At 44.5% G+C, this 27,356-nt stretch overlaps 1 protein-coding gene across 4 annotated transcripts in view; it reads left to right on the top strand.

Moving 5' to 3' along the window:
• The first annotated feature begins 20,670 nt into the window (after positions 1-20,670).
• Tulp4 (TUB like protein 4) overlaps positions 20,671-27,356 on the top strand; it is a 141,415-nt gene continuing 134,729 nt past the window's right edge. The window contains exon 1 of one of the 4 annotated variants that reach the window (XM_052750882.1): positions 20,671-20,801. The gene's annotated coding sequence lies outside the window, so the exon portion shown is untranslated. Of the gene's footprint in view, positions 20,802-21,192; positions 21,298-21,602; positions 22,040-23,847; positions 23,868-27,356 lie in introns of those variants that run through there. The other 3 variants (XM_052750881.1, XM_052750884.1, XM_052750885.1) reach the window with 3 other exon arrangements.

The raw sequence follows: 27,356 nt of genomic DNA, 5'->3' as shown, positions 1-27,356 counted from the left end.
GCTTTGTGTCTCTAGTTTTCTCTTTTTCACACTGTGTTGATAACGTTTTCCTCCCAAGTGTGCCCATGCAGAACAAGATGCAGCAGAAGTATGTGTCTGTACATCTAACAACTGGGAAGATACCTGCATTTATGCTTAATATTTGGAGAGGAGGGCTGGAAGACTTGCATGTGGTTGAACTCTTAGGTCATCTGAAACTATGGGAAATATATATATATATATGTATATATATATATGCAAAATACATATTATAGTGGGTCAAACAAAAGAAATGCAGCGAGGTCAGCATTAATGGGGATGTGGGAGCTCACAAAGGTTTCCTAGTGAGAACTGAGCTTGCTTTACACAGCAGGGCTTCATTAGGGGATGGCTTGACCATGTGCATGGTCACCAGGTGTTTGGGATGGTCTGCACTTGGTTGTGTTGGGGAGAGGTCTTTTGCTCCACCCCTTTATTGGTTGAAATATTAAGGCAACTCCTCGTAGTTAAAAGGGAGGTTTATTTTGTGGGGGGATAAGTTTACAGGGTCTGGGAAAGGTGAAGCGCAATCCAGCAGTGTTCTCTGGAGAACTCTGCTCAGTCTACCTCCAGAGTCCAGGATCCAGGAACCAAGAGAGCCAACACACCTGGATCTCAGGTCTTTAGGGGTCCTCTCTTGGCTCCACCTTGTAGGCGTGACAGTTACTGAAGCCTCAATGGGAGTAGTACTTCCCAGTCAAAGCTTGAACAGCTACCCACTACACCCCTTGGCATTCCTTTAAAAGCCCTTTAGTAGAGACCGAAGGGGCTGGTGGATTTTGACCCAGGCCCTCCCAAGGCTGTCCTATGTTTCTAACTGTCTCTCTCCTCTATATTTCTATCTACATATTCCTCATTTCTCCCTGCTCAAGAGTACCCTGGGGGGGGGGGGAAGTGGGGACTGGCCCCCCACATGGGGGTAAATGTTATATTTTTATCCATATGCTCTAAATCCAGCTAAATCAAATATTACTCTTTTTATGCTGTTTTGCAATCTGCGTAAATGTACTTTTCAGAATAATGGAATTCAAAGCATAAAACAAAATACAGAGATGGGCATGGTGGTACACACTGTTAATCCCAGCATTCAGGAGGCAGAGGCAGATAGATCCTCTGAGTTTGAGACCGGCCTGGTCTACATAGAGAGTTCCAGGCTAGTCAGGGCTACATAGTGAGACCCTGTCCCAAAAAACAAAAACAATCCACATAATTTCATAGGCGGTTACATTAAAAATTGATGCCTTTAATCCCAGCACTCAGGAGGCAGAGGCAGGCAAATTTCTGAGTTCAAGGCCAGCCTGGTCTACAGAATGAATTCCAGGACAGCCAGGGCTACACTATCTTGAATTCAACAAAGATTCACTTCCAAGGTGTTGAGAAATTAGGTTTACTTGTGTCCCTATTAGACTTTTTTTTTTTTTTTTTTTTTTTTTTTTTTTTTTGAGATAGGCAGGAGTAGAGAAACAGCCTTTTAGGAAACAGTATTAGGTTGAAATAGACCGCATGTGCTTCTAACGCTAATTGGCAAGAGACACGCTAATGGAGATTTGCATTCCTTAGGGAAGATGGTGCCTTTTGTTTCATGGTAGGAATTTTCCCAGAGGTTTGCATCCTTTAGGAAGATCATCATGCCTTTTGGTTCATGGTGGGAATTTTACAACAGAAAAAAGAACTTTGGTGATGTTATGTACATTGATATCAAACCTGGTTTCTTTCTGTTTTGGTTGAAAGCAGCTATTCCTTTTCTGTTAATGTGCACATGTGTTAAGAATCTGCAGGTTGCCACAACTCACTGTGTGTATCAAAATTCTCATCCGTGTACTTTTTTATTCTTGCATTGTAATGTGAACTTTCTGATGGATTGTTAACTAATATGCTTGATACTAAAGTTTGTTAAATAGAAGGTAGAATTTTATAGAATTTAGGGCTGTATTGGAACATTATTGGATTTTGTATTTCATTCATTCCTAAATCATTTCAGTTTTTAATATGCCTCAAGTGTTTATCACCAATACCACTTATATTAAAGCAGAAAACTTAGGATCTTAGACTCAGAAGGGGGTTGAGAAAATGAGTGAACAAGGACAGCTAAAGGTGTTGATTGAAAGAAGAATGTCTCACTAGTTATTAAAAAGTGTGTGGGCAAATGCAAGAGCTGTTTCTCTGGACACCTTTGTCTGGGCTCTGATTCTTGGAATCTGGTTGACATTATTTGATTTGATGTACTTTAGACATCCATGATGAGAAATACCAGCTGCTTACCACTGGAGAAGTTGACTGCTGTCTTTACTTTCAACCAAGTCCCAAATATGAGGAGACAGTAGTGATATAAAGGTGTCTGTCCGTCAATTCTTCCCTTCCTCCCTCCCTCCCTCCTTTCTTCCTTTCTTTCTTCCTCAAGATGAGGTCTCACTATGTAGCCCAGGTTGTCCTGGAACTCAGAGATCTGTCTTCCTCTGCCTTGCTAGTACTGAGGTTAAAGGTGTGTGCCCCCACACTGGGCCCTAGTTTATATTTGATAATAGGTTGTTTTGTTTAAGTACTGTAGTAAGTCAAAACCTTTGAGCCCATGTTTCCTCATGTGGTTAGTATAGTTATCTTCAAATTCAGGGGCTCCTGATTATATCTTAGAGTTGATAGAAACGTGTACATTGAGAAATCAATTTTAGTGAACAGTAGCAGCATTACTGATTACAGCTAACAAAGACTGTCCTTAATTTCTGATACATTATAGGTGATAGCCAGAATTACTGAGAGTTGAGGATATACTTCCATGGTAGGGCCTCTGTCTAGTATACATGTCGTCTTGGGATTAATCCCCAACACCACCAAAGTTTAATAATTTTATTATTAACAATAGGTTGTAATGGGTAGTTTGCTATAATTTTGTTTTTTCTCTGAGAAGGTGGAGAATAGACACGCTGCACTTTGTAGATAGTTATTAAACCTACTTAAAAGGAAGGGCTGACCCCTCCTCAGTTCTTCACTGTTAACCTGTGTCTAAAACACCTAAGGATTGGTGCAGCACATCTGGTGTGTCTGATGGCTTTTCCAGGGGAAATCCGATCATGAGGCTCTGGTGTAATATATGGATTATTAGTTACTTGGTGGGTTGGCGACATGGTGGCATTGTCGGGAGTGGTGGGACTGAGCTGGATGAAGTAGGTCACTGGAGGCGTGCGTGTCCTTGGATTGTGTCTGCCCTGGCCTCTTCTGGACTCCCTGTTTGCCCTGCTTCTTGTCCAATGTGAAGTGAAGAACATCCTCACCCATGTGCTTCTGCTACCAAGATCTGCACACGTGCAGGGGCTGGGGAGACACAGGCTGAGCCCGAAACCAGCAGCCAGCATCTGTCCCCTGTAAGTTCTCTTACTAGGTCCTAACAACACAAAAGTTACACAGTAACAATGAAGGATGTGTTGCAGGGGCTGTTGATTGATCCCTCAGGAAACAACTGTTGTTGAGGCTGGTCCCAGCTTAGTGGTAGAGCACTTGACTAGCATGTACAAGCCTGGGGGTCCCGACCCCACCACTGCAGGAAAAACCCCTGTTGACAAGATAGAGGAGTTATCAAAGCCACTGATGGAATACTGAGGTCTTGGACATGTTATTACTTTTTCTGTGCCTCAAGGAACCAAAGGAAAGGAAGTTTTAGCTCCCACATACATCCACCAGCTTCCCTCAGTATGCATTTCAGAGCAAGGGAGAAGAGAGGAAGTCTTGAAGAAAGTAGATTGGATAGTGTTGAGTAGAGGCCCACTGCCACAGGAAAGCTGGGCGTGAGTAACATTTCAGAGACCGATACTGTCTTTGCCAGTTTTCTCAAGATTGGGACTTTTTTTTCATTGCCTTCGACCTTTTACCCAGTCCACTCTGGGCTTTATTCTTTTTTCTTTCTTTTTTGGTTTTTCGAGACAGGGTTTCTCTGTGTAGCCTTGGCTGTCCTTGAATGCTCTCAGTATACCAGACTGGCCTCCGACTTTGAGTACCTCTGCCTCCCCAGTGCTGGGATTAAAGATAAGTGACACCCCCACCCCCACCCTGCAGACTCTACTCTTGTGAATTACTGGATTATAGGGGGTTTGCTCACCTTGTGTTCTTGCCCTGCTGATTTTCAGTCCCTCTTTGGGTTATTTCTTTGTACTGTTTGTTATTTGAAATTTTCGAACTAAACCAGAGTGTTATCATTTTTTTCTGGAATATGTGAAGGGCTTTGTTTTCTTTGTAAAGTCAGGGTCTCCCTGTATATCCCAACTGCCAGAATAATCCGTGTGTGCCACCGGACCACGCTGACTCTTTTTTTGTTTTGTGTGTATGTGTGTGTGTGTGTGTGTGTTTGGTTGGTTGGTTGGTTTTTCGAGACAGGGTTTTTCTGTGTAGCTTTGGTGCCTGCCTTTCCTGGATTTTGCTCTGCAGACCAGGCTGGCCTAGAACTCACAGAGAGCCGCCTGGCTCTGCCTCCTGAGTGCTGGGATTAAAGTTGTGTGCCACCACCACCTGGCCCATTCTGAGTTTCTTTGTCTTCTTTTAACATCAGGTTGTTTTGCTTTGGATGGCAGAGGATTCTTTTTAAGTTTTCTTGGGGGCAAGTTTTATTTGGGGGTGGGAGTCGGAGTACCACAGATTGAAGCCAGGATTTTGGGCATGCTAGGCAAATGCTCTACCTTTTCATCTGTACTCCACTGCCCCCAAGTTCTCAGTTAAAACTTTACATGCCTTTAATTCCAGCACTTGGGAGGCAGAGGTAGGGGAGTCTCTGTGGGATCAAGGCTAGCCTGGTCTACATAGTGAATTCCAAGCCAGCGATGGCTACATAGTGAGACCTTGTCTTTAAAACATCAACAACAACAACAAAAAACCTTTAATACTTTTTTGTCTTCTTCAGAAAAAAAAGTGTTTTTAATTCTCCATTATTAAAACTTTCATTTATATGAACATTTTAATGCTGTCCAACACACAGTAACTACATATTTATGGGGTACATTGTAATAATTTGACCCAAGTATGCCACGTGTGATGGCCAAATCAGTGTAACATGTATAACATTGTAAGCCCTAGTCACCCTACTATTCTGTAGAACACCAGCACTCCCTCCCCTCATCTAGCCTTACAGTTCGTTACTCACTCTGGCTCTGCTCATCTTACTCTCTATTACAACTCTGTTCTCAAATGTCCCTGAGTTTGCTTTAGTGCACCCCTGTCGGGACTGCTCCGTCCATGTCTTGGCTCCTGAACTTTTCTCGCACTGCACTTTAAACCGCTTACTGCTCGCCACTGTGGTTTTTGTTAAATGAAGGTAAGGTCTATTGCAGCTCCGATTTCTAATTGAAGACGTTCCTAGTGTGTGACACCCAGAACACAGTTCTTGTTGTAGACTGGGGAAAGGAAGCGAAAGAAGAACACACAGTGCGCAATCCCAGTGCTTCGGGATACCTGCAGTGACTGTCTCCTAACCTGTAAGAACATAAAACAGTATTTCTCCATTCCAGGGAGATCTCGCCACTTGGACATGTGAACTTCTATGATCTGTTATTTATCAAAAACATGGAGCAGGAGTGTGTGTGTGTGTGTGTGTGTGTGTGTGTGTGTGTAAGAGAGAGCGAGAGAGCACATGCACATACATATGGTGAAGTCAGTTTGGGGTGGAGGGGTCTCGTCTCTCACCATATGGAGAGTTTGGTCTCAGGAATTGAACTCAGGTCACCAGGGTTGTCAGCCAGGGCCTTTCCCCACTGAGCCGTCCTGAAGGCCCCACGAACTGACTCTTGAAGGTTGTCTTCTGTGTGCTGCAGCAGTGTGTATATTAAAAACTATCAAGTGCAAGGTTTCTACTTGAGAGGGAAAATACCCATTTCTCGAGTGTCTTAGAGCTGCGTTGGGAGCTTTAAAAGATACTGACACCAGTCTTCAGCCCAGGCGTAACTGGATGTCATTGCTCTGAGGTTCGAAGCACCCACCTTGCTAAAGGGCGTCCCTGCTGCTCCTGCTGGCCCAGGATGTGCAGTAGATTGGAGCCAGTTCTGTTGAGGGTTTTCTGTGATAGACAGGCTCATCTATCACACATCTGTTCCCTTTTCCTGCCAAGGAAATGCTGAGCCTGCCCCAGCAAGGAACCTGCTTTGGTTAAAATCCACTAATTAGCTAACTGCTTCCCCGGGTAGCTGCAGGATCTTATGTACCGACAGCCATCAGCATGGTTTGGATCTGTTGACTAGAATGACAAAGCAGTCTTAATTGGTTAGGGGTTTGTTTGTTTTAAATATTGACTTCAAGAGTTCTTAGTCATCTGTGTATTTCCTGTTTACTGTGCATACTTACTTTAAAAATTTTTGTCTGAGGTTTCATGTGTCTGAATGTGCACCACATGAGAGCCCGAGAGTCACAGATGGCTCTGAGCCACCATGTAGGTTCTTTGTAAAAGCAACAAGTTCCCTTTACTGCTAAGTCATCTCCAGCCCCTGTTTTGCATAGTTTCTTTAGTGGAACTACTGGGTCCTGTCAGTATATAGTTTCTCAAAGAGGGGTCTTTCCGCACTTTAGAACTGGCTCTGTAGCCTTAAACTGGCCTCAAACTGAAGATCTACTGAAGCCTCTTGAGTGCTGGGATTATAATGTGAGCACTGCCATGTGGGGTCTTTCTCAAGGTGGTATTCTAATAGCCATATGAACTTGTTCGTTGTGGTTGTCAAACTCCTCTGTCTTCCTCAAATTCTCAGCGATGTCTGCATTTATTAAGGTCTTTGGAAGTGTGATTTTATGTCAAATTAAGACAGGGAAGTTAGTTTCACTTTGAGAAAGATAGAGATGTACCCAGAGAGATAAACAAAACTGATAAAGTGGCATGAAGGATTCACAGAAGTCTTGGTAAAGTTCTGAACTTCAGCAGGACATGGAATGGAGAAGACAGACTATGTCAGCCTTAATGAGCCCAAAACCAGCAGCCAGCATCTGTCCCCTGTAAGTTTTCTCAATTACTAGGTCCTAACAACACAAAAGTAACACAGTAACACTGAAGGATGTGTTGCAGGGGCTGTTGATTGATCCCTCAGGAAACAACTGTTGTTGAGGCTGGTCCCAGCTTAGTGGTGGAGCACTTGACTAGCATGTACAAGCCTGGGGTCCCGACCCCACCACTGCAGGAAAAAACCCCTGTTGACAAGATAGAGGAGTTATCAAAGCCACTGATGGAATACTGAGGTCTTGGACATGTTATTACTTTTTTCTGTGCCTCAAGGAACCAAAGGAAAGGAAGTTTTAGCTCCCACATACATCCACCAGCTTCCCTCAGTATGCATCGTCCACTGCAGTGTGGTTGTCCCCTCTGACAGCTTCCACCTGAGAGGGGAATGGTCTGTGCCATGTGGCTGGCAGCCAGGCTGACTCTGAATTTGCTCCTAGAGCAGGGAAAGCACGAATCTAGAAAAATAAGTTACTTTAGCTCTGGAAACCAAATCACTGCAGTTTGGGGAGTTAAAACCGTTCAAATAAAATAAAGAGGCTTTACCAAACGGCATGGCCTAGCTGACAAGGCTTTTCCCTTAGCCCGGGATCGCTGTTTTTCAGCTAAGCTGGCCGGTCAGCACGTCTCAGCAGTCCTTTTCTCCCCTTGCCGCACAACGCATGGGTTACACACCAGCCCAGACCTGGATGGTATGTGGGTGCTGGGAGCCGACACGGGGCCTCACGCTTGCGTGGCGAGCAGCACTGCTCACCCCACCGGCTCCCCACCCTTGCTGTTAGCACTTACTCCATCACGGTGTCTTCACGACCGCCACTGATCCTGTCCCGTGTGCACGCGCGCGTGTGTGTGTGCCTGTGTGTGTGAGTGTGCCTGTGTGTGTGAGTGTGCCTGTGTGTGTGAGTGTGCCTGTGTGTGTGAGTGTGCATGTGTGTGAGTGTGCATGTGTGTGTGCATGTGTGTGCGTGTGTGTGAGTGTGCATGTGTGTGTGTGTGTGCGCGTGCGAGCGCGAACACTGTATATGTGTATTTATACGGGTGTGCACAAGTGTACTTGTGGGTGTATATCACATACATATCACATACATGTATGTGTATGATAGAGAGGGACACTGGATGCCTTCTTCAGGTGATGTTATGGAAATGTGCTGCTGGACCCAACTTTTTTTTTTTAATGTGGTTGCTGGGGATTAATACTCAGGCTCTCATGGTGCACAGTAGGCACTTTTTCAACTGAGCTATTTCCCCAGCCCCTTAATGTCTCTTAAAGATCATGTGGGTTTGTTTTGTTTTGTTTTAACTTTGCAGTTGGACCTGTGTGACTTTCTTTCTGGTCTTCTGGAAGGAATTTGGTCAGAGAACAAGTAATTTAAGTTGTTTGCCCTGTCTGCCTCTCAGAATCCTAAAGCAGACCTAATCTGACTAGGTCCCGGGATCTTAAGGGAACCAGTGCAGTTAGTGCAGGCATGCACATGTCTGACCTATGGAGGTAGAAGATGAGCAGTTCTGCTGGGTGTGTGGCATGGGCCTTTAAGCCCAGCACTTGAGAGACAGAGGTGAGATATCACTGAATTCAAAGCCAGTCACGACTACACAGTGAGACTGTCTTGAAAGAAAGAAAGAGACTGGGTTGGGGGGAATAAGAAAATAAGCATTTTGCCTTTTTCCATATGACCATGACTTATTTTTAAAATCCCACATTTGGGGGCTGAGGGCATGGCTCAATGGTAGAACACTTTCCTGGCACCTGCAAAGCCCTGGGTTCTATGCCCAGTACCACTCCCTCCATAAATCACCCACTACAAGCAGAATGTGGGGCTGCACACTTGTAGTATCAGCCACTCAGGAGGCTGAGGAAAAACTCAGGAGTTAACAGCCAACCTCAAAAACATGGACCCCATTTTAAACAATCTCAGGTATTGATGATGGCAGTCTACATCATTATATGTAATAGTCACCATTTATTTAGCTATTTCCCTATTGATGGAATTTAGGTGGTTTCCAGTATCTTGAGTAAGTAGAAAAATAATAATAATAATAATAATAATAATAATAATAATAATAATAATAATGTATACAAAAGTTTTTTTATTATCTCTTAAATAAATGGGGTGGAGAGATGGCTCAGTAGTTAAGAGCACTTTCTGCTCTTACAACTAAGTTCCCAGCACCTAGTCAGACAGCTTACAACTACCTGTAACTCCAGCAACATGGGATCCGGTCCCTCCTCTGGCCTCTTCACATTCTTCCCCTGACACACACATGTGGCATGCATTCACAAACACATACAAATTTAAAAATAAATCCTAAAGATCCTTAGCTATAGAATCATTAGGTTATAAATTAACATATGGTACTTAATATGCATCTAAAATTGTTTTCCCAAGCCGGGCGGTGGTGGCACACGCCTTTAATCCCAGCACTCGGGAGGCAGAACCAGGCGGATCTCTGTGAGTTCGAGGCCAGCCTGGGCTACCAAGTGAGTCCCAGGAAAGGCGCAAAGCTACACAGAGAAACCCTGTCTCGAAAAACCAAAAAAAAAAAATTGTTTTCCCAAACAACAGTAACAGCTGAAAATGCCACAGGCAAACACTTAAGCATGTACTAAGTCAAATATCTGCATTTCATCTGGGAGTACTGTACTGGGATCTAGGGAAAGGGACACATTATTCTTACAGAGTTCAGACTACAATACAAGAAAGAGAGAGTATGGTAGATGCATAAAGTAAGGCTTGAGCATCCTTGTTCCAAAAATCCAAAATTTGAAATTTCATAAATTCAAAACATTTGGATTGATCCATCACTGTCTTGGCTCTAATCTGCCATGCAAAGTGGGCTTTTTAAAACTCAGCACTTAATGTGAAATACTTCCCTCTGCCATAAGGAAGCAATTTGTGGCATACTGAACATGACACTATTAGCTGCATTAAAAATTTGAATTTTGGAGTGCTGGAGAGATGGCTCAGCAGTTAAGGACATTTGTCACTTTCAGAAGACCCAGGGTCAGTTCCCAGCAAGCAGCTCACAACCCTCTGGAACTCTAGTTCCAGGGTACCTGACACTCTCTGCCGACTTCTGTCAGCACCAAACATGCACATGGTGCACTTATGTGCAGGTAAGTGTTCATACATACATATAAAATGAACAAATATTAATAAATAAGTCTGAATCTTGGACTGGAGGTGCAACTCAGTGGCAGAGAAATTGCTAGTAATGTTTGAGACTCTAGGAATAATCACACATGTCATCATCATCATCATCATCTTAGCCTGGTTCTGTAGTGTGTACCTGTGTTCATAATTACTTGAGATCATTTGAACTCATGGAGTTCCGGAACAGGACCCTGACTCAGTAAATACCTAAGCAGATAACAGACCTCAATCTGGAGTCTGACTGATAGCATTGAGTAAGTTTTTCCTGTAGGAGGCGCTCTGACCAAGATTTTTAAAAGCACAGGTTCATGTTAAGGTTCCGGCACAGGGGGATCTAGACCTCCCAAACACTAGAATTTTTCCTAGTCTTGTTCCCTAGATCATTGTAGGAGAATAATGTACTGTATATATACATGAGGATATATATATATCCTCAGAAGTGGTACATTGCACTAAATGAATTTGGCTTGTATTTCAGGCTTAATTTTCACTAGAATGTGTTTAAATTTAAATTGACAAAAGAATGTTTACCTGGAGATTGCAGAAGTATTTTTCCTTCTTTTGATGCGACTATACAGAACACTACAAAAGCTGTCTTAGCCTCAGACTTGAATTTATCATTATGTTTCCATATTACTCTTTCCCCATGTTTTTGCATGCACAAACACACACACACACACACACACACACACACACGAGTGTGATTACATAGGATGTATATGTGTTTTTTAAGCTTTTATTTCTAATTATGTGCATGCATGTGTGTCTGTGTGTGGCATGTGCATGTGTGTACAGTTGCCAGTGGAGGCCAGAAGAGGGTGTCAGATCACCTAGGGCTGTAGTTACAGGTGGTTGTGAACCACCTGGTGTGAGTCCCAGGAATTGAACACAAGTCATCTGAGTCATCTCTCCTGTATGATGTGTGTGTGTGTGTGTGTGTGTGTGTGTGTGTGTGTGTGTGTGTGTATGTATGTACGTGTGTGTGTGTGTGTGTGTGTGTGTGTGGCTTTAAAATAGTGTCACTGTCATAAGAAAAAAAGCATTCTAGACCATGACACTATCCAAATTAATTTCAGCATCCTACATGCAGACTACATAAGTAGTTTTTCCCTAAAACTCATTTGCAGTGTGTTATGGGTTTTTCCATCTTACCTATCTTATAGCCCTTGAGAAACTTGACTTAAAATTAAGTCAAGGAAAGGGGACATGTATCACTAATTTCAAGTTGCTAGGCAACTAGTCTATCACATCTGATATGTGGCAAGGTCACTAAAATGTAGCATGTAAGTCAAATATAAATTGATTTTTTCCCCAAGTGACAGTGATTTCTAGGAACACTATCCCATTTTGTGCTCTGTGTTGTCTTATTTAAGCTCTTTAATAGCAATCTTTATTACTAGTACTGACGTTTTAGTTTAGAATTTTATTGCATTTATTTAGTGTGGGAGTGTGCACATGTGTGTGGGTCTGTGTGTGCACATGTGCTTGTGAGTGTGTGCTAGTGCATGCAGAAGTGAGAGGATGGCTTGATGGAGTCAGTTTTCTCCTTCCACGTGGGCCCTGGGGATGGAACTCGGGTTTCTAGGCTTGGAGGCAATCGCCTTTCCCTCCTGAGCCATCATGCTGGCCCTATTTTTGTGTTGGAGACAAGGTCTTGTACATCCCAGATTAAACTCACTGTGTGCTGGAATTACAGGTCCTCCACTCCACCGTTTATAGAGTGCTGTGGACCCAGGGCGTCATGAATGCTAGGCACATACTACCAGCTGAGCTACACTATGGCTTTCTACAAACGGTTTTGGCTCTGTAGCCCAGGCTGGCCTTGCACTTGTGACAGTCTTCCATTTTAGCTTCCTCAGGGCCGGGACTGTAGGTGTGTGTCACTGTGCTGGCCAGCCTTCGGTCTCAGTAAGTCAAATATTCATAGTTAGAATTCTGCTTTAGAGACATGAGTGCCTGCCAGTTTAATTTCCTCTCTCATCTTCTGAACTTTTTGCATACCTTCTAGGTTTTTCTTAAAAGTAATATCAAACGCAAACATTTTCTTATTGCTATGCTAATTGATGTTCATTATTGTCACTTGCTGTGTTCAGGGTCACAAGGCCAGAGCATCAGAAGCAGATGCTTTCTTCGGAAGAAACTGGCCTGCATTATATACATGCTCGATTTATGATAACTGCTTTGATATGTAATCTGAAACTCATTTGGATATATGGATTTTTGTTTGATTTTTTTGTTTTTCAAGGCAGGGTTTCTGTGTGTAGCCTTTTTGGTATTTAGAATATTTCCCACCAATGTTTAGTGTTATGTTGTTCCAAATTATTATATCTTTTATATCATTGTTGTTATGGTTTGAATATGAAATGTGCTCCCATAAAATAAGCTCATGTGTTAAATCCTAGCCCTCCAGTTGGTTCTCTTTTGGGAAGTTCTGCTAACGTAGGAGGTGGAGCCTTGCTGAACCCAAGGAAAATGAGCCAAAATTAGATCATTCTTCCTTTCAAGTTCTTTCATCTACTCATCCACTGATTTGTTTATTCTACCACGCACCGGGTGTGTGCATCACATATCCAATTGCGACCTGCCAACATGCTAGGCACTCGGAGTGGGGATACAGCAGTGAACTTGAGACTTGCCGTTCTTTCCCCCAAGGTTAAACATTTCTCTAACTCTTGTTAGACTTCTCCAACTCAAAACAGGTTAGTATTTATACTGATTGATATTGGCTGCAGTTTTCCAGGGCTTAACAAAATAATTTTGTGCTCCATTAGCTGTCCTGTTTGGGCATCTCTTGTTGACTGTCAGCTCTCCATCCCAGGAGACTTGGGGACTCAGCCTCCTTCTATCGCGTTCTGTTCCCTGGGTTCCGGTTCTTGGCAGCTGCCTGGCTGACAGGAGATGAGAACATGAAGCAGCACTCCTCTTTCTCAGCTACTGTAACAACAGCTCTGGCTTGCTCCATGGGCAAGCGCCAGTTATCTGGCCCCAGTGCAGTGGAGGGGCTGTCATCTGAAAGGGCGTGGTTGTCAATCTACTGCTTTGCTATAGAATCCTGAACTCATGCATTATTTTGTAGCTGGGAGGTTGTTTAATACAGGCATGTTGTAGATGTAATGGTCTTATTATTAAATAAGAAACACAGAGCCAAATGCAGAGTTAAAAGCCCAAGAGGTCAGAGCAGTAGCTGAGAGCTGAGACTTAAAACCTTTCTTACCCTTCCTGCTGCTACTGTCCTTCCCCTCAGCAAGAGACCTACTTCCTGTCTGTCTGTCCTTTTATTGACTTTCTGTTCTGCCTTCTCATTAGTTGTAAACCCAACCATATGACCTCCTCATCACTGCCTGTCTATACAGACCTCCAGGTCTTCTATGGTTGGTATTGAGAGTAAAGGTGTGTGTCTCCATGCTGGCTGTATCCTTGAACACACAGAGATCTGCCTGTCATGTGATCTGGATTAAAGGCATGCACCACCACCACCACCACCACCACCACCACCACCACCACCCGGCTTCTGCTATAGCTTGCTATTAGCTCTGACCCCCAGGCATCTTTATTTATTAACATACAAATAAAATCACATTTCAGTACAAATATAATATCACCATAACATGTTATTGCTGTGATTGCTCACTTCTGTGGTCCAGTGCTCAAACAGTTAGGTCCTTCAGACAGCCCCTTCCTCTGCCTAGTTTCTCTTCCTGCTTTACTTCGAGGCAGGGTCCTACACTATCACTGATGCTGCTTGGAGTCTGCTAGGTAGCCCAGGCTGCTTTGAACTTGATACTCCTGCCTCATCCTCCAAACTGGGAACACAGACATGAGCCACCACACTCAGCCTTCTGTCTAGTTTTATTCAAGTATAAGTTATTAAATGTTTAATAAATCATTCTCTTTAGAGAGATATGTAATTACATAGAGGATAATTCATATTTTGTTCTTTTGGTCAGTATCACTTTTCAAGTCGTTAGTTTGCAGTTATAAAAAAATTAAGTATTTTTTTCTGGTTAAAATGAAAATGGCTAAAACACTTAAATAAAAACTATTTGGGGGCTGGAGAGATGGCTCAATGGCTCAGCGGTTAAGAGCATTGGCTGCTCTTCCAGAGGATCCGGGTTCAATTCTCAGCACCTACATGACAGCTCACACTTGTCCGTAACTCCAGGGGATCAGTCACCGTCATACAAACATACATTCAGGCAAAACACCAATGTGCGTGAAATAAAAATAAATTAAAAAAAGAAAAAACTATTTTACAAATAAGAGATAAAGTTAATCACCTAGTTTTAATTAGTAAGCTGATTTTTTACTAAGTATTTGTGGATTCCAGTACATCTTTACTGCACATTATCTGCTCTTTTGTTTGTTTGGTTGGTTTGGTTTTGAAACTGGGTTTCATGTAGCCCAGGCTGGCCTCATCAAACTCAGTTTGTAACCCAGGCTGGCCCTCAACTCCTTATCTTCCTGCATCACCACACCTTGCTTGCTTGCTTTTTTAGGATTCTGATGATTTCTATTAACTTCATGTACAACTCCTATATTACATTTTATTCCATGACTCTTTCGAAAGGTTTGCTGTGGAGTTTCGGGGTAAACGTCGATACTAATCCACAGACCTAGGATCACAGTCAGGGTGGATGTAAAGATGCCTGAGGCCCTCGGAGCCAAGTATGTATTGAAACAGCTGGGAAGATTTTGTAACGAAGACTGAGCCAAACCTAAAAATTGCCAGAGCATTTTATCATGCCAGAATACAGACATCTCAAGGTTGCAAAGGTGTGCGGAACATCCGCACAGGATGGCCCTTTCTGAGTCAGTCACCTAAGCTACTCACTGTCTTCTCAATTCCTTTGTGTCGCCTGGTTCCTCTCCTGGGCACAAGATGGCAGCAGCGGCCACAGATACTGCCTCATCTGCAGGGGAGGTTAGCCATCCTCAGGTTGGATTTACACTTCTCACTTTCTAGGCTTCAAAATTAAGGACCCAGAGTAACATTGCACTTCTCTACACCACGTTTACCTCAGCTTACTGAAGGGCTGTATAAGAGACAGGGGATACTTTAATACGTCCAGTCTCGTTAAGAAGCAGAGAATGACCCATGAGATGCTTTGGTTGGGTAAAGGTGCTTTCAGCCAAACCTGACCACCTAAGTTCAGTACCGAAAACCATGGTGGAATGAGAGAAACAACACCTGAAAATTGCCCTCTGACCTCTACACATGCAATAGATCACCCCCAATACCCACACACATATGAACAAAATAAATAACTGTAAAAATATTAAAGGAGAAAAAGGTTATTGGTACAAATAACATCTCAGAAAACTTATGATAGAGTAATTACTGAATATTGGCCCGGTTAGTAATTTTGTTTTTGTTTTTGTTTTTCAAGACAGGGTTTCTCTGTGTAGTTTTGATGCCTCTCCTGGATCTCGCTCTGTAGATCAGGCTGGCCTTGAACTCACAGAGATCCACCTGGCTCTGCCTCCCGAGTACTAGGATTAAAAGAGTATGCGCTACCGCCACCTGGCACCTGTTAGTAATTTTTAACTGGCTATTATAACTTTTTTTGATGCAGGGTCTGTATGCTTCTGGCTGTCCTGGAACTACGCAGATCAAGCTGGTCTCAAACTCAGAGCTCTACCTGCCACTGCCTCCGGAGTGCTGGGACTAAAGCCATGAGACACTACAGCCAGCTAACTGGCTATTATGTAATTGGCTCTGAAGTGTATCTTGGACTCATGGCCAAAGAAACAAATAAATGGTGTGGGAGGGACAGAAATAGAAAGGATGGGTAAAGGTAGAAATTAAACATTAAAATGTGACACACACACACCTTCAACCCCCCATTGTAAACTGAGGTAAACTTCATGTGGAGAAGTGTAATGCAGTTGAGATGTCTAGCCCTTGTAAACTTATTTTGGGATTTTATATTTAGTACTTAATAGTTTCATTCGACTGGGGTATAAAATTGCATGGTCATGCCTTATACTACCTTGTAATTAGCTTTGTTCGCTCCTCAGTTTCACATGGCTTAATAAAAACAAAATCAAATTGCCTGTGGGAGGTTGCTTTAAATATTCCAAACCATGGAGAAGTCATGTGTCAGGAAATTAGATCTACTTCTCTTTATTCATGGACGCCAGTAAAAGAAAAAAAAAAAAAGGCATGCCCTAAAACCACCCTGACAACAAATATCAGAGCTGGGCATAAGGACACAAGCTTGTCAATCTCAGCCTCCCAACTCTCAAGAGGCTGAATCAGAAGGGTTGTCACAAGTTCAAGACCAGCTTGGGCTACACAGGGAGACCCCATCTTAAAAAAAGAGAAGAAAACAAAATCCCCAAAAAACGCAGCATAAAATTTGAGAGTTCAAAGAATCAGATACCAATGCTCTCTTCCCATTCACAGACTAAAATGTTCAGGCAGGCTGGAGGGAAGCAGCAATGTGCCTAAGCTTGCCTAAGCACCATGTCAACTATGAATGACAGCCCAGATCTTGTGATCATGTTCCTTAAAAAAAATTAAGCTTTACTTATTTATATGTATATTTTGCCTGAATGTATCTCTGTATGTCATGTGTGTGTGTGGTGCCTGGGGAGGTCAGAAAAAGGCATTGGGTCCCCTGGAACTGGAGTTGCAGACATTTGTGAGCTGCCCTGTGGGTGCGGGAAGTGAACATGGACCATTGTAAGAACACGTGCTCTTAACAGCTGACCCATCTCTCTAGCCTCATCTGTTTTTCTGGAATTGTATTTTTATTTTGGGAGTAGGACTGAGGCGTGAACTCAGCTAATAACATGCTTGTTGTGTTTTGAAATGAGAACTTCCACCATAGGCTCTGACATCTGAACAGTTGGTCACCAGCTGATGGCACTGTTTGGGTAAGTTTAGAACGTGTACCCGTGCTGGGAGAAGTATGTTACTAGGGGCAGTCTTTGAGATTTCAAAAGCCAAGAGCCATCCCCACTTTACTATCTCTACTTCATGTTTATGGTTCAAGATGTGAACTTCCAGCTGTTCCTGATGCCAGGACTCTCCGCCATGATGGACTTTTAGCCCTCTGAAACCATAAGCCCACACAAACCCTTCCTTCTGTACATTGCCTTAGCCATGGCATTTTATCACAGCAATAGAAAAGTAACTAATACAATGCTCCATTACTGAGCTCTGCCCCAATCTGTTACAGCTTCAGGAGTTTTCACTCTTCCACGTGGTGGCTCAAACAAAAATGAAACACAATAGAGCAAATGGGTTATATAAAATTGGTGAGACAAAGTGTTTAATGAGTTTGCTATCTGGTTTCGCTCCAGCTGCATTACTCTGATGTCTTCAACCTCAGACTTTATAGCCCTGAGCTGCCAACTCTAAGGTGGCTGTTTCCTAGAGGGCAACGGCATTTTGAAGTTTGGGTCAAATTGTTCCAGCATACAACCCCTTAGAGCCTCGACACAGTCTTACACAGGAGAGCCACATCTTCCTCTCCTCTCTCAATAACTTCTCTTCCAAGGCCTCCCTACAACCCTTCAGCCACTGGTCTTGACGGCCTTATGCAAGAGAGGGCCTGGGGATACTGGTCTCGTTTCTCCCACAGGAATGTAAGTTTCTTTTATAAATAACTTCTCCCTTCTAGAGACTTCTACTAATCAAGGACCAGGTATGGTGGCATATGCCTGTTATTCTGGCATTCTGGAAAGTTATGAGATGAGTTTCAAGCAAGTCTGGGATACATAGTAAGACCCTTCCAGAAGACAATACAACACACAGAAAAGAGCAAGAGGTAAGGCACCATTAACATATTTCTAGATAAGTGTTTTGGGGTAGGCAAGGCCGTGCATATGCCCTTTAGACCAGTGAAAGGGCTGACTGGATGGAGAATGCTGCTCCGGCTGCAGGCCATGTTCACCACCCTGCCCACCTCCCCTGCTTTCAGACTGCATCAAGGAGACAGATGCAAAAGCTTGGTCTCATGTTGTAAAGCCCTTCCCTCTTGTTCCCCATTTTCCCCCTCCCACAAGTGAGCCAAGCAGTCTTTTGGTCCTAGGCTTTGGGTCCAGCTGTGACTTTGCTCTGGGAGGTATTGGAAGGATGAGGGAGAGGAAACATTTGGCTGACTGGAGCCTGAGGCTCTCAGGCAGAGGCACAGCTGGGAACTGAAGTTGTTCTGAGTGTCTCGGCCAGCTCTTGGAGAAATAAAATGGCCACAAAATCCAAGGCTACCAGTCAGGGCTGGCTATCCACTTCCTCTAGGGTTACCCTGATAGAGGCTCTTTCCTTATGTGAACTATCATCCCACCCTGCAAACCCACACAGAGCTCTTGTTCTGGACACTGTGGTCCAGAGTAGGAGCTCAGTAAAGGCAAGCACAGCTTCAGCAGCTGAACTTGAGTTTCTTTGGGGGTTGAACATTTTTACCCTAAACAGCTACTTGTAAAAGTGCTTGATGTTGTAAGACAGTGACGAGAGTTCTTACCCCCTACATGCATCCTTATAATTTGCCCTGCACTTGGCACCGTCCGTCCACACATGACTGGTAGCACCCAGAATTGGGAGGAGTGTAGATGTGGCTTGACTCAGAGCAGCCCGGGATGTGGGCATTCTGTCCTTCTTGCAGGTATGCTGTGTTTCCAGTAATGGAGCCCAAGCTGGCACAAACGTTTTTGGCTCTCAGAACACATTGAAAAACTAAAGGCTTGTATCTTATTCTCCAAAAGCTCTGGTTCCTTTGCCATCTCCCCGTGTCCAGGATGCAGTTTCCATGTGCCTGTGCTGAATATCTTGGTGACTGAAGGGTTGAATCAGCAAATACTTGAGCTTTGGATTTTGTCACAGCCAGGAGGGAAGGGAGATGCCCACAGGGATGTTGGGTAGTGGGGAGAAAGGAAAGAGACCTCGTGACAGGACCTCTGGGGTTCCGGGATCTGGGTATCTCCATAATGTGATAGGGTGTCAAGAGAAGGATGGAGAGGCAAGGAGGGACCAACCAGTCACCTAGCTGTAACTGCAGAGCCCTGTGCCTGCTGGACCAGTTTTAGGGTAGGGCAGTGTGGTGGTGCCCATCTTCATGTTGTTCCCATCCTCCTTCCGAGGCTCAGACACACAATGGCAAGTACACAATATTTATGTCACAACTGTGTCGTTACACTACTAAACCAGAGCGACTGACTATCCGTTCAAATCTGAGCTCACTGTGGGACACCAAGGTAGACCACAGTGTAATGTTCAAAAGAGGTCACACATCCCTCACAGCTTAATAGGGGATTGGTCAGGGTGGTGCGAAGTTTTTCTCAAACTTGAACTTAGAGCCAAAGGAAACCCAGCTAATAACTGAGTCAGTACCACTGAACGACGAAAGATGTTGTTCACATCTTCAGCAGTTATTGTATATTGGTTTAATTTCTCCAACCGTGTTACTAAAATTCTAATATTGAAAACGTATTTTAAACACAACAAAATGAAAAGTACAGGGCCAGTGAGATTTCAGAGGCCAGTAGAAGGATCCCCTTGCCAAATCTGCCTTCTAATGGCTCCCAGTTGCCCCAGATTTCTAAATAAGAGGACACTCTCTCCATTCCATAATTAGAAAGGTTTTTAAAGTGTAAAATGCAGATTCACAACCGACTTAACAGATTACTATAAGTGAGTGCCCAGGTGCGACCCATAAGGTCTTAAGCAAGGCACCTTCCTTCTGAAAATGTCACGGAGGAGAACAGGCCTTTAAGGGGCAAGGCATGGGGCAAGGCATGGGGAGGCAGTTACGAAGCAGAGAACAGAAAACATAGTAAACAAGAGCGCTTGCAGTAGAAAGAACACCTGTGTTGTTCAGGCATGAGGCTCTCGCTGAGTTCCAAGGCAGGCCGGTCTACACAGAGAGTTTCCAGGTGATACAGCGAGGCCCCGCCTCAAAAACGAACTAAAACACTAACAAGTGTTAGCACTTGTAAAATATCCAGCGGTTTTGGAACCTGACGGACTCTTACTGTACAAACTTGGGATAGAATTAGCGGAAGGGAAAAGCACGGTGGCTTGAAACCCCAGCCTTCAAGAGGCTGAGGCAGGAGAGTTGAGTTTGAGGCTAGCCTGCGCTAAAGAAGACCCTGTCTGTCACAAACGCGCGCGCACACACACACACACACACACACACACAACCGTAAAATGCTCTTAAGCGTTTGCAGATACGCAGACATGGAAAACAGTGCCTAACACTTTGAAGAGAGGATCTCCTGCTCTTAGCCCTGCCTTAAGGAAAGATGCTGATCTTGTCTATTTTTAATTTTTTTTTTTAACCCACGCATTCTCTACACCCGGCAACGCTTTCTTTGTTAACGATGGAAAAACCGAGGGCTGGCTGAAGTTTCCGTTCTTAGCACATCCCTTTAACCGAGGGGGTGGTGGTGGTGGTGGTGGTGGGGGCAAAGGCTGTGAAGCCTGTGTGACTTAAAATGACGCTATGGATTCTTTCCTCCCTTCAGGCACCCGGAGGGAGTACTGACGTTGACAGCGACAGCAGCAGCAGCAGCAGCAGCAGCACCGAAGGGCCCTGAATGACTGTTTCCACGGGAGCCACGCTGGCTCATAGTACAAGGCGCGGTGTGCTCCCGGGCGGCGGCGGCGGCGGGTGGGAGCCGCTGTGATGTCCACTTCCGGCCCCCGCTGGCAAGCCCCGACCGGATCGCGGGTGAGGACTCGGGAGGAGGCGAGCCTCGGGGGAGGGGTGGGGGATCCCAGGTGCCGTGGGCTCCGTGGCCGTGGCGGGGGCAACGGGAGAGTCTCGGGGAGTCGGGCGGCGCGTGGGAGGCTCGAGACCGCACCCGGCGCGGGCGCGAGCGGGCGGGCGGGCGAGCGGGCGCGAGCGGGCGGGCGGACGGGCGGGCGAGCGGGCGCGCGCGCCACGGGCAGCACCACCACCCGCCGCGGGTCCGCTTGGGGGCGGGCCGGGCGGGCCGGGGAGGCGCCGGGGGGATCACGTGGCGCCGTCACGTGGCCCTCAGCCCGGACTGGCGGCGGCGGCGGCGGCGGCGGCGGCTGGGGGAGGCGGAGTCTCGGCCCAGACGCGGGGGGAGGGAGGCGGCGGCGGCGGAGGTGGCGGCGGCGGCGGCGGCGGCGCCGAGGGGCTGCCGGAGGCGGAGGCGGAGGCGGAGAGGCACGGGGCCGCCGCCAGGGCCGCTCGGGAGGTGAGGCTGCGCCGGGCGGCCGTGTGAGGGGCCGGGGCGGCGGGGATCGGGCTGCGGGGGCCGGGCGGTGGGCGCGGCGGGAGCGGCCGGCGCGGGGCTCCTCAGCGGACCCCCAGCTTGGGCGGCCCGCGCCTGGCTCGCCCGCCCGCTCGCTCGCTCGCCTGCCTTTTGTTCCGGCGTGCGAGGCGACGGGCCGAGCGAGGAGCTCAGGCGTGTGCGTGTGTGTGTGTGTGTGTGTGTGTGTGTGTAAAGCAGAAGGCGTTTGGCTTGGAGCCATTTTTTTTTTTTTTTTCCTTTTCTTCTCCTTAATTGTGGAGACAGAAAATTCCCTTCCAACGGTTTTCCCGGGGAGCCTGGCTTCGCCGGGCCGGGCCTCCCCGCCGGCCTCGGGGTCCCGGGGCGGCTCTCCTTCCCCTCTTTCCCCCTGCCTGCCCTCCCCACCTCGAGCCGGGCAGCCCCGCCGGGCCGCGGGGCCGCGGGGTGTCTGCAAAGCGGCCGGGTCACCTGTCGTGGCAGCTGCATGGAAATCCCGGCGGCGCTCCCGCTGTCTGGAGCCTGTGCGGTTTCCTCTGGCAAAATCACGGAGATTCCGCTCCCGGCGCCAAGCCTTTCGCCTTCCTCTTTGCTCCTGCTCCCTCCTAACCCGGCTCCTGATGCCGCTCACGCGAAGTTTCTCCGTTTGGAGGGCCATTAGCAAGGAGGGGTCCACTTCTTTCTGTGGAGGCACCGCTTGGTTGGGAAGGTGAGGGCCGTCTCTAGCTTTGTGGCTTGGATTGGAGGTGGAGGGGTTGACAGTTGTCAGTGGGGTTGATGTCACTTAGGGACCCATTCTTTCCCGCTGCCAACCTGCCCAGGTAATCCGAAAGTCAGGTTAAGACTTCTCCCTCTGGGGATAATCTATTCCCTTGGGGGAGGGAACTGTTTTCATTGTTTCTTTACTTGGGGACTCTAGTCTTTTTAAAATTTCATTTTTTCTTTTATTGTTTATTCAATCTATGTATCTATCGATCTATGTATGTATGTATGTATGTATGTATGTATGTATGTATGTATCTCTATTTATTGAGACGGGGTCTATTTAATCCTGGCTGGCCTGGTACTCACTATGCAGACCAGGTTGCCCTGATAACTTAGAGCTGAGATTAAGGGTTTGTGCCACCACACCAGGCCCACCTCGTTATTTTACAGCGGTCGAGCATCTTAAGGGTGTTTCCTTAAGTCTCTGAGGCAGGTTCTAGGAGAGGAAATTGTTCCTAAGGTTTAGAGGAATGAACATAAAAACCATTCAGAGATCGTCTTATTTTGAGCCTGTTTTTCTGTACCTGGAGTTTCCACTCCTTGATGGGAGTTTAGTTCTTGGAGGAAGCTCAGGGGGACTGTGCCTTGTTCCTGGAGAGTTCCAGGTTGGGAAAGATGTGAAGTGACTGGGCCCTTGTACATAGCCATACTGTAATCCAGAAAACCCACGGGAAGACTTCCAGCCTTCAGGGGGGCAACTGGGTGCTGATGTAATGTAGTGATAGTTACATTCCAAATGAGAGTCACACGTGTCCTTTCTGTGATACTGTTGGAGAAATGCTTGTATGAGCATTTATGAATAGCCAGATCTAGTGTTTACTTCCTCAATTAAAGAAGAGTAATTGTGTGAAAGAGTTGCTAGATGATGAGAATTTCTTTAAAACATCCAAGAGACTCTTTTAATAAGGGCTGTGAAAGTAGCAGTATTTTCAGGTGATGGGAGAGGTGTTGCCCTCCAGACTTGGAAGTATCCTGTACTGAGTTATAGGAAGTCATGTAGGAAAAAATATTTTTAACACTGTGGAGCTTTCAGGCCTGGAGGATGAGTAGAAAGCCACCCTCACCCACGTTCTGAGGAATAACAGTATTTACTACACATATTGTAAATAACTTAGAAACGATGAATGTGAATCATATTGAACTTCATGGTTTTCCTAGGGAGACAAGAATTGAATTTAGTTATTCATAACTCCCCCCCAGCTAAAACTTCAAATGGAATTTTAACCCTTAAAAGGATGGATGATACACAAAGCCAGCTTTTATTTATTTTATAATGAGTTTTCCCTTCCTTGCTCCCCTCCCTCTTACAACTTTCCTCTTTGTCTTTCTAGTTTTATTTTGTGTGTCTGTGCCTGAGTGTGTGTATGTGCTGTCTGAAGCCAAAAGAGGGTGATGGATCCCCTTGATCTGGAGTCACAGGTGGTTGTGAACCATCTGATGTGGATGCTAGGAACCAAACCCAGGTCCTCTGCAAGAGCAGCAGGTGCTCTTAGTATGTTCACTCTGTTTGAGCCTCGGGAAGAGAGGTTTTTATTAATATTGTCAATAGTGGTAGCAATTGTTTATGAAGAGAGTTTTAAATCGAGTCCTCCGCTGTTGGTGCTGAGATCCTCAGTAATGAAGCATGATGGAGACAGCAGCCTTTCTTCAAGCCAGAGTCCAACCTCCGTCTGGATAGTTTTCAGAACCAGTTGTGAACACGGTTTTCTTTCTGAGCTTGCTGCAGGCTGGATCCAGGAGGGTATTGAGTGGCTCTTGTGAGCATGGATAAGGTAGGTGGCAGTCAGTGGCTTCATACCTTAAACCACATTTGTAACATCCATTTTTCTCCTGTTTTCTGTAGAGGGAAAAGGTAAAAGACTGGGAGTGAGTGACCAGGTGGTGCATTTGTTGGTAAAGTGCAGTTAAACATTGAGTAAAGCCTCAGGATAAAATGCTGTGATGTAGTTACTGCATTCCTTCCTGTTAAGTAAGGGCCTTTGAAGTCTTGTCATTTGCCCAGACTGAGACTGTTGAAACTGCAGGAATTTGAGATAACAATGTCAGATTCTTTGAGCTTGGCTGGGGTAATGTTAATTTAGTTACTACATCTTAACATAACTAAAATATTTTATGGTAAAGTATATAATAAAAGCTGAGATACCTTTTACTACTACTACCGTTTTTGAACAGTTCAGTGGCGTTACGTACATTCGTTGTTAAAAAACAGTTACCACTAAGGTTTCCAGTCTGGAGCCCATTAATCAAGAACTTTCTGTTTTTCCCTTTTCCCGGCTTCTGGAACACCCTTTGCCTCTGTGAAACTGACCACAATTAAAACCACACAGAAAATTTCCTTTTCTGACTGGTTTGTTTCACTTAGCATGTTGTCCTCAAGGCTTATCCATGTGTTAGAATGTCAGAATTTCTCTTATTTTAAATGTCTATATAGCAAAGAATGACCTGGATGAAAGGATACATGGAAAATTAGAAAAATATGAGTAATATATATGAAGCACCTCAGTATGCTGTAAAAACTCAGCCAAAGCCAACACTTTTAGAAAAAGGATCTAAGGATATGGGAAAATCTTTCTTTAAATGTTAACTTTATTATTATTATTTATTATTATTATCATCATCATTATTTGTAGGACTACTGGATATTGAACCCAGGACCTTGAGCATGCTATAAGTTATTTTATTTATTTATTTATTTATTTTTTTGGTTTTTCGAGACAGGGTTTCTCTGTGTAGCTTTGCGCCTTTCCTGGAACTCACTTGGTAGTCCAGGCTGGCCTCGAACTCACAGAGATCCGCCTGGCTCTGCCTCCCGAGTGCTGGGATTAAAGGCGTGTGCCACCACCGCCCGGCTAAGTTATTTTTTTAACATGGAACATTTTAACCATTAAAAAAGGTAAACACTAGTATACTCTGAAGTATTTTCTCTCTCATCCAGCTTTAGCAGTTATACAACATCCTCAGCCTTATTTTAGGGTTAATTCTTTCCTGTCATTGGATAGTTTAAAAGCAAATAAACTGCCTTGTAATTTTGTCTATATCTTAGTACAGCTCTAAAAAGGCTCCTCACAATAAATATGATTTTTTTGTGAATAGTTATCAAAATAGTTCAGTGGGTAAAGGTGCTTGCTGCTAAGCTTGATGACCTGAGTTTGATTCCTGGAATCTCCCTGGTAGAAGGGGAGAATTGACACCTGCAAGATGTCCTCTGATGCCACATGTACTCTGCCACCCTCCCTCATGTCTGACTAGGAATGTGACTCAACACTAAGAGTGTTTGATTAGTGTGTGAGAAGCCCTGGGTTTGATCTGTGATGCTTCAAAAAGAATACACACACACACACACACACACACACACACACACACACACACACACGGACACTTAATATATCAACTGTCCACTTATTACTCCCCGATTATCATATGTATGTGTCATGACCTATAGTCTAAGACAGGAACAGATTTAATTATGGAATCATCTGCACTTGTTTTAATTAAGACCCAAATAAGGTCCATACATTGCAATGGAATGATTTGTTTAGCATTGTCCTCTCCTCCCCGTGATTTGCTCTTCCCTCCTCCTCCCTCCCTCCCTCTCTTCTTGAGGCAGGGTCTCATTATGTATCCTTTGGCTGTCCTGGAACTTGTTATGTAGACCAGACTGTAGTAATCAGACTTGAACTGTGGTGATCATCCAGCCTCCCTGGTGCTGGAATTGCAGATGTGTACTTATTTCCATGCCTGGCTTCAAGTCTCTTTTATCCACAGGTTCTCTATTTTTTTTTCTCTTTGTAACTTACATTGAAGAAACTGAATTTTACAGATTGTGTCCCCATACTGTTAAATACATTGATTTATTTCTTATGTTTCCTGTGCATTGGTAATGACTCCATGAAAAGAGACTCCATGAGAAGAATGAGATCCAAACCCCCATGGATACTAAGGGACTTATATTTTATTATGGCAGCCTGAGCTCAGGACTAAGATGCCATCTTCAGCTGTAATGTTGGAAATTTAGACCCTAATTAACACAAGCGAATTTGGTAAAATTTAAAATCAGTTACAGTATGGTATTAATGTGACTTCTATTCATTTTTTTGATAATTTTAATATTTGGACACCTGCCAGTGTGGAGTGTGAATAAGGATGATAGTAATTACCAGGGCTGGTACACATGAAGGGAAATGTATCTACTCCGAGGTGCAGAAGAGGTAGAGATTAATGTTTTCCTTTGAAGAGCTGTTGTGAGCTGTCTAATAAAAATGCACAAAGTGTTTGGCCTGGAATATCTACAGTTAATAGGAATTTATCCTCAGAAATAGTAATAATAAAAAAAGGGTGGCAAGCACACATACCCATACTCAGAATGAGAATAAAGAGTCTGAGAATAGTTTTGCTCTCAGTTGACATTCCACAGACATGGTTCAGGATTGGGAAGAAGTCACAAGGAGAGTTGGGATGCATTTAACTAAAGAAACGAGAAGACAGGGAATTAGCACCTACTGCCTGTTTACTTAAGAGTAAAAGTGTTCTTTAGAAATGATAAATGAATTACCATTTGTTCATCAAATTACTATGAAAGGATGAACTTGAGATTTTTTCCCTTTAATTATCATTTCCTTTAACGGGTCAGGACTACTATCAGTGTGTTTATTCTTTTTTTTTTTTCTCTCGCCTTCATAGAAGAGTATTAGTTAAAATTAAGATTTTTTTTTTTAAAGATTTATTTCATGTGCATTGGTGTTTTGCCTGTATATATGTCTGTGTAAGGGTGTTGGATCCCCTGGAATTGGAGTTACAGACAGTTGTGAGCTGTCATGTGGGTGTTGAGAATTGAACCTAGGTCCTCTGGAAGAACAGCCAGTTCTTAGCTGCTGAGCCAGCTCTTCAGCCCCTAAAATTTGATTTTTAAGGTCTTTTAAAAATTATGCTCTTTTCTTTCTTAAATATAATTGAGAACCATGTATATTTTTCTGATGTCAGTGGATGAGTAGCAGTTTTTGTACTTACATGTTGTCAACATACCCTTAAGAGTTGAATTAAAGCACAGTAGTCAGATGTGGTGTCTTACGCTTTTAATCTCAGCACTTGGAGGCAGATCTCTGAGTCCAAAGCAGCCTGGTCTACATATGGAAGTTCTAGGACAGCCAGGGCTGCATAGTAAGACCCTGTCTTCCACACAGGACATAATAATCTATCTAGAAAGCCTTTGAGAGTAACGGTGTAGTATTATAGATTATGGTTTTGTAGGTGTCTGTGGGTTA

This window comes from Peromyscus californicus, unplaced genomic scaffold, assembly GCF_007827085.1.
Source record: "Peromyscus californicus insignis strain IS unplaced genomic scaffold, ASM782708v3 Scaffold_22__1_contigs__length_63687245, whole genome shotgun sequence".
Taxonomy (NCBI): Eukaryota; Metazoa; Chordata; class Mammalia; order Rodentia; family Cricetidae; genus Peromyscus; species Peromyscus californicus.
This window is presented reverse-complemented; position numbering and strand designations above follow the sequence as displayed.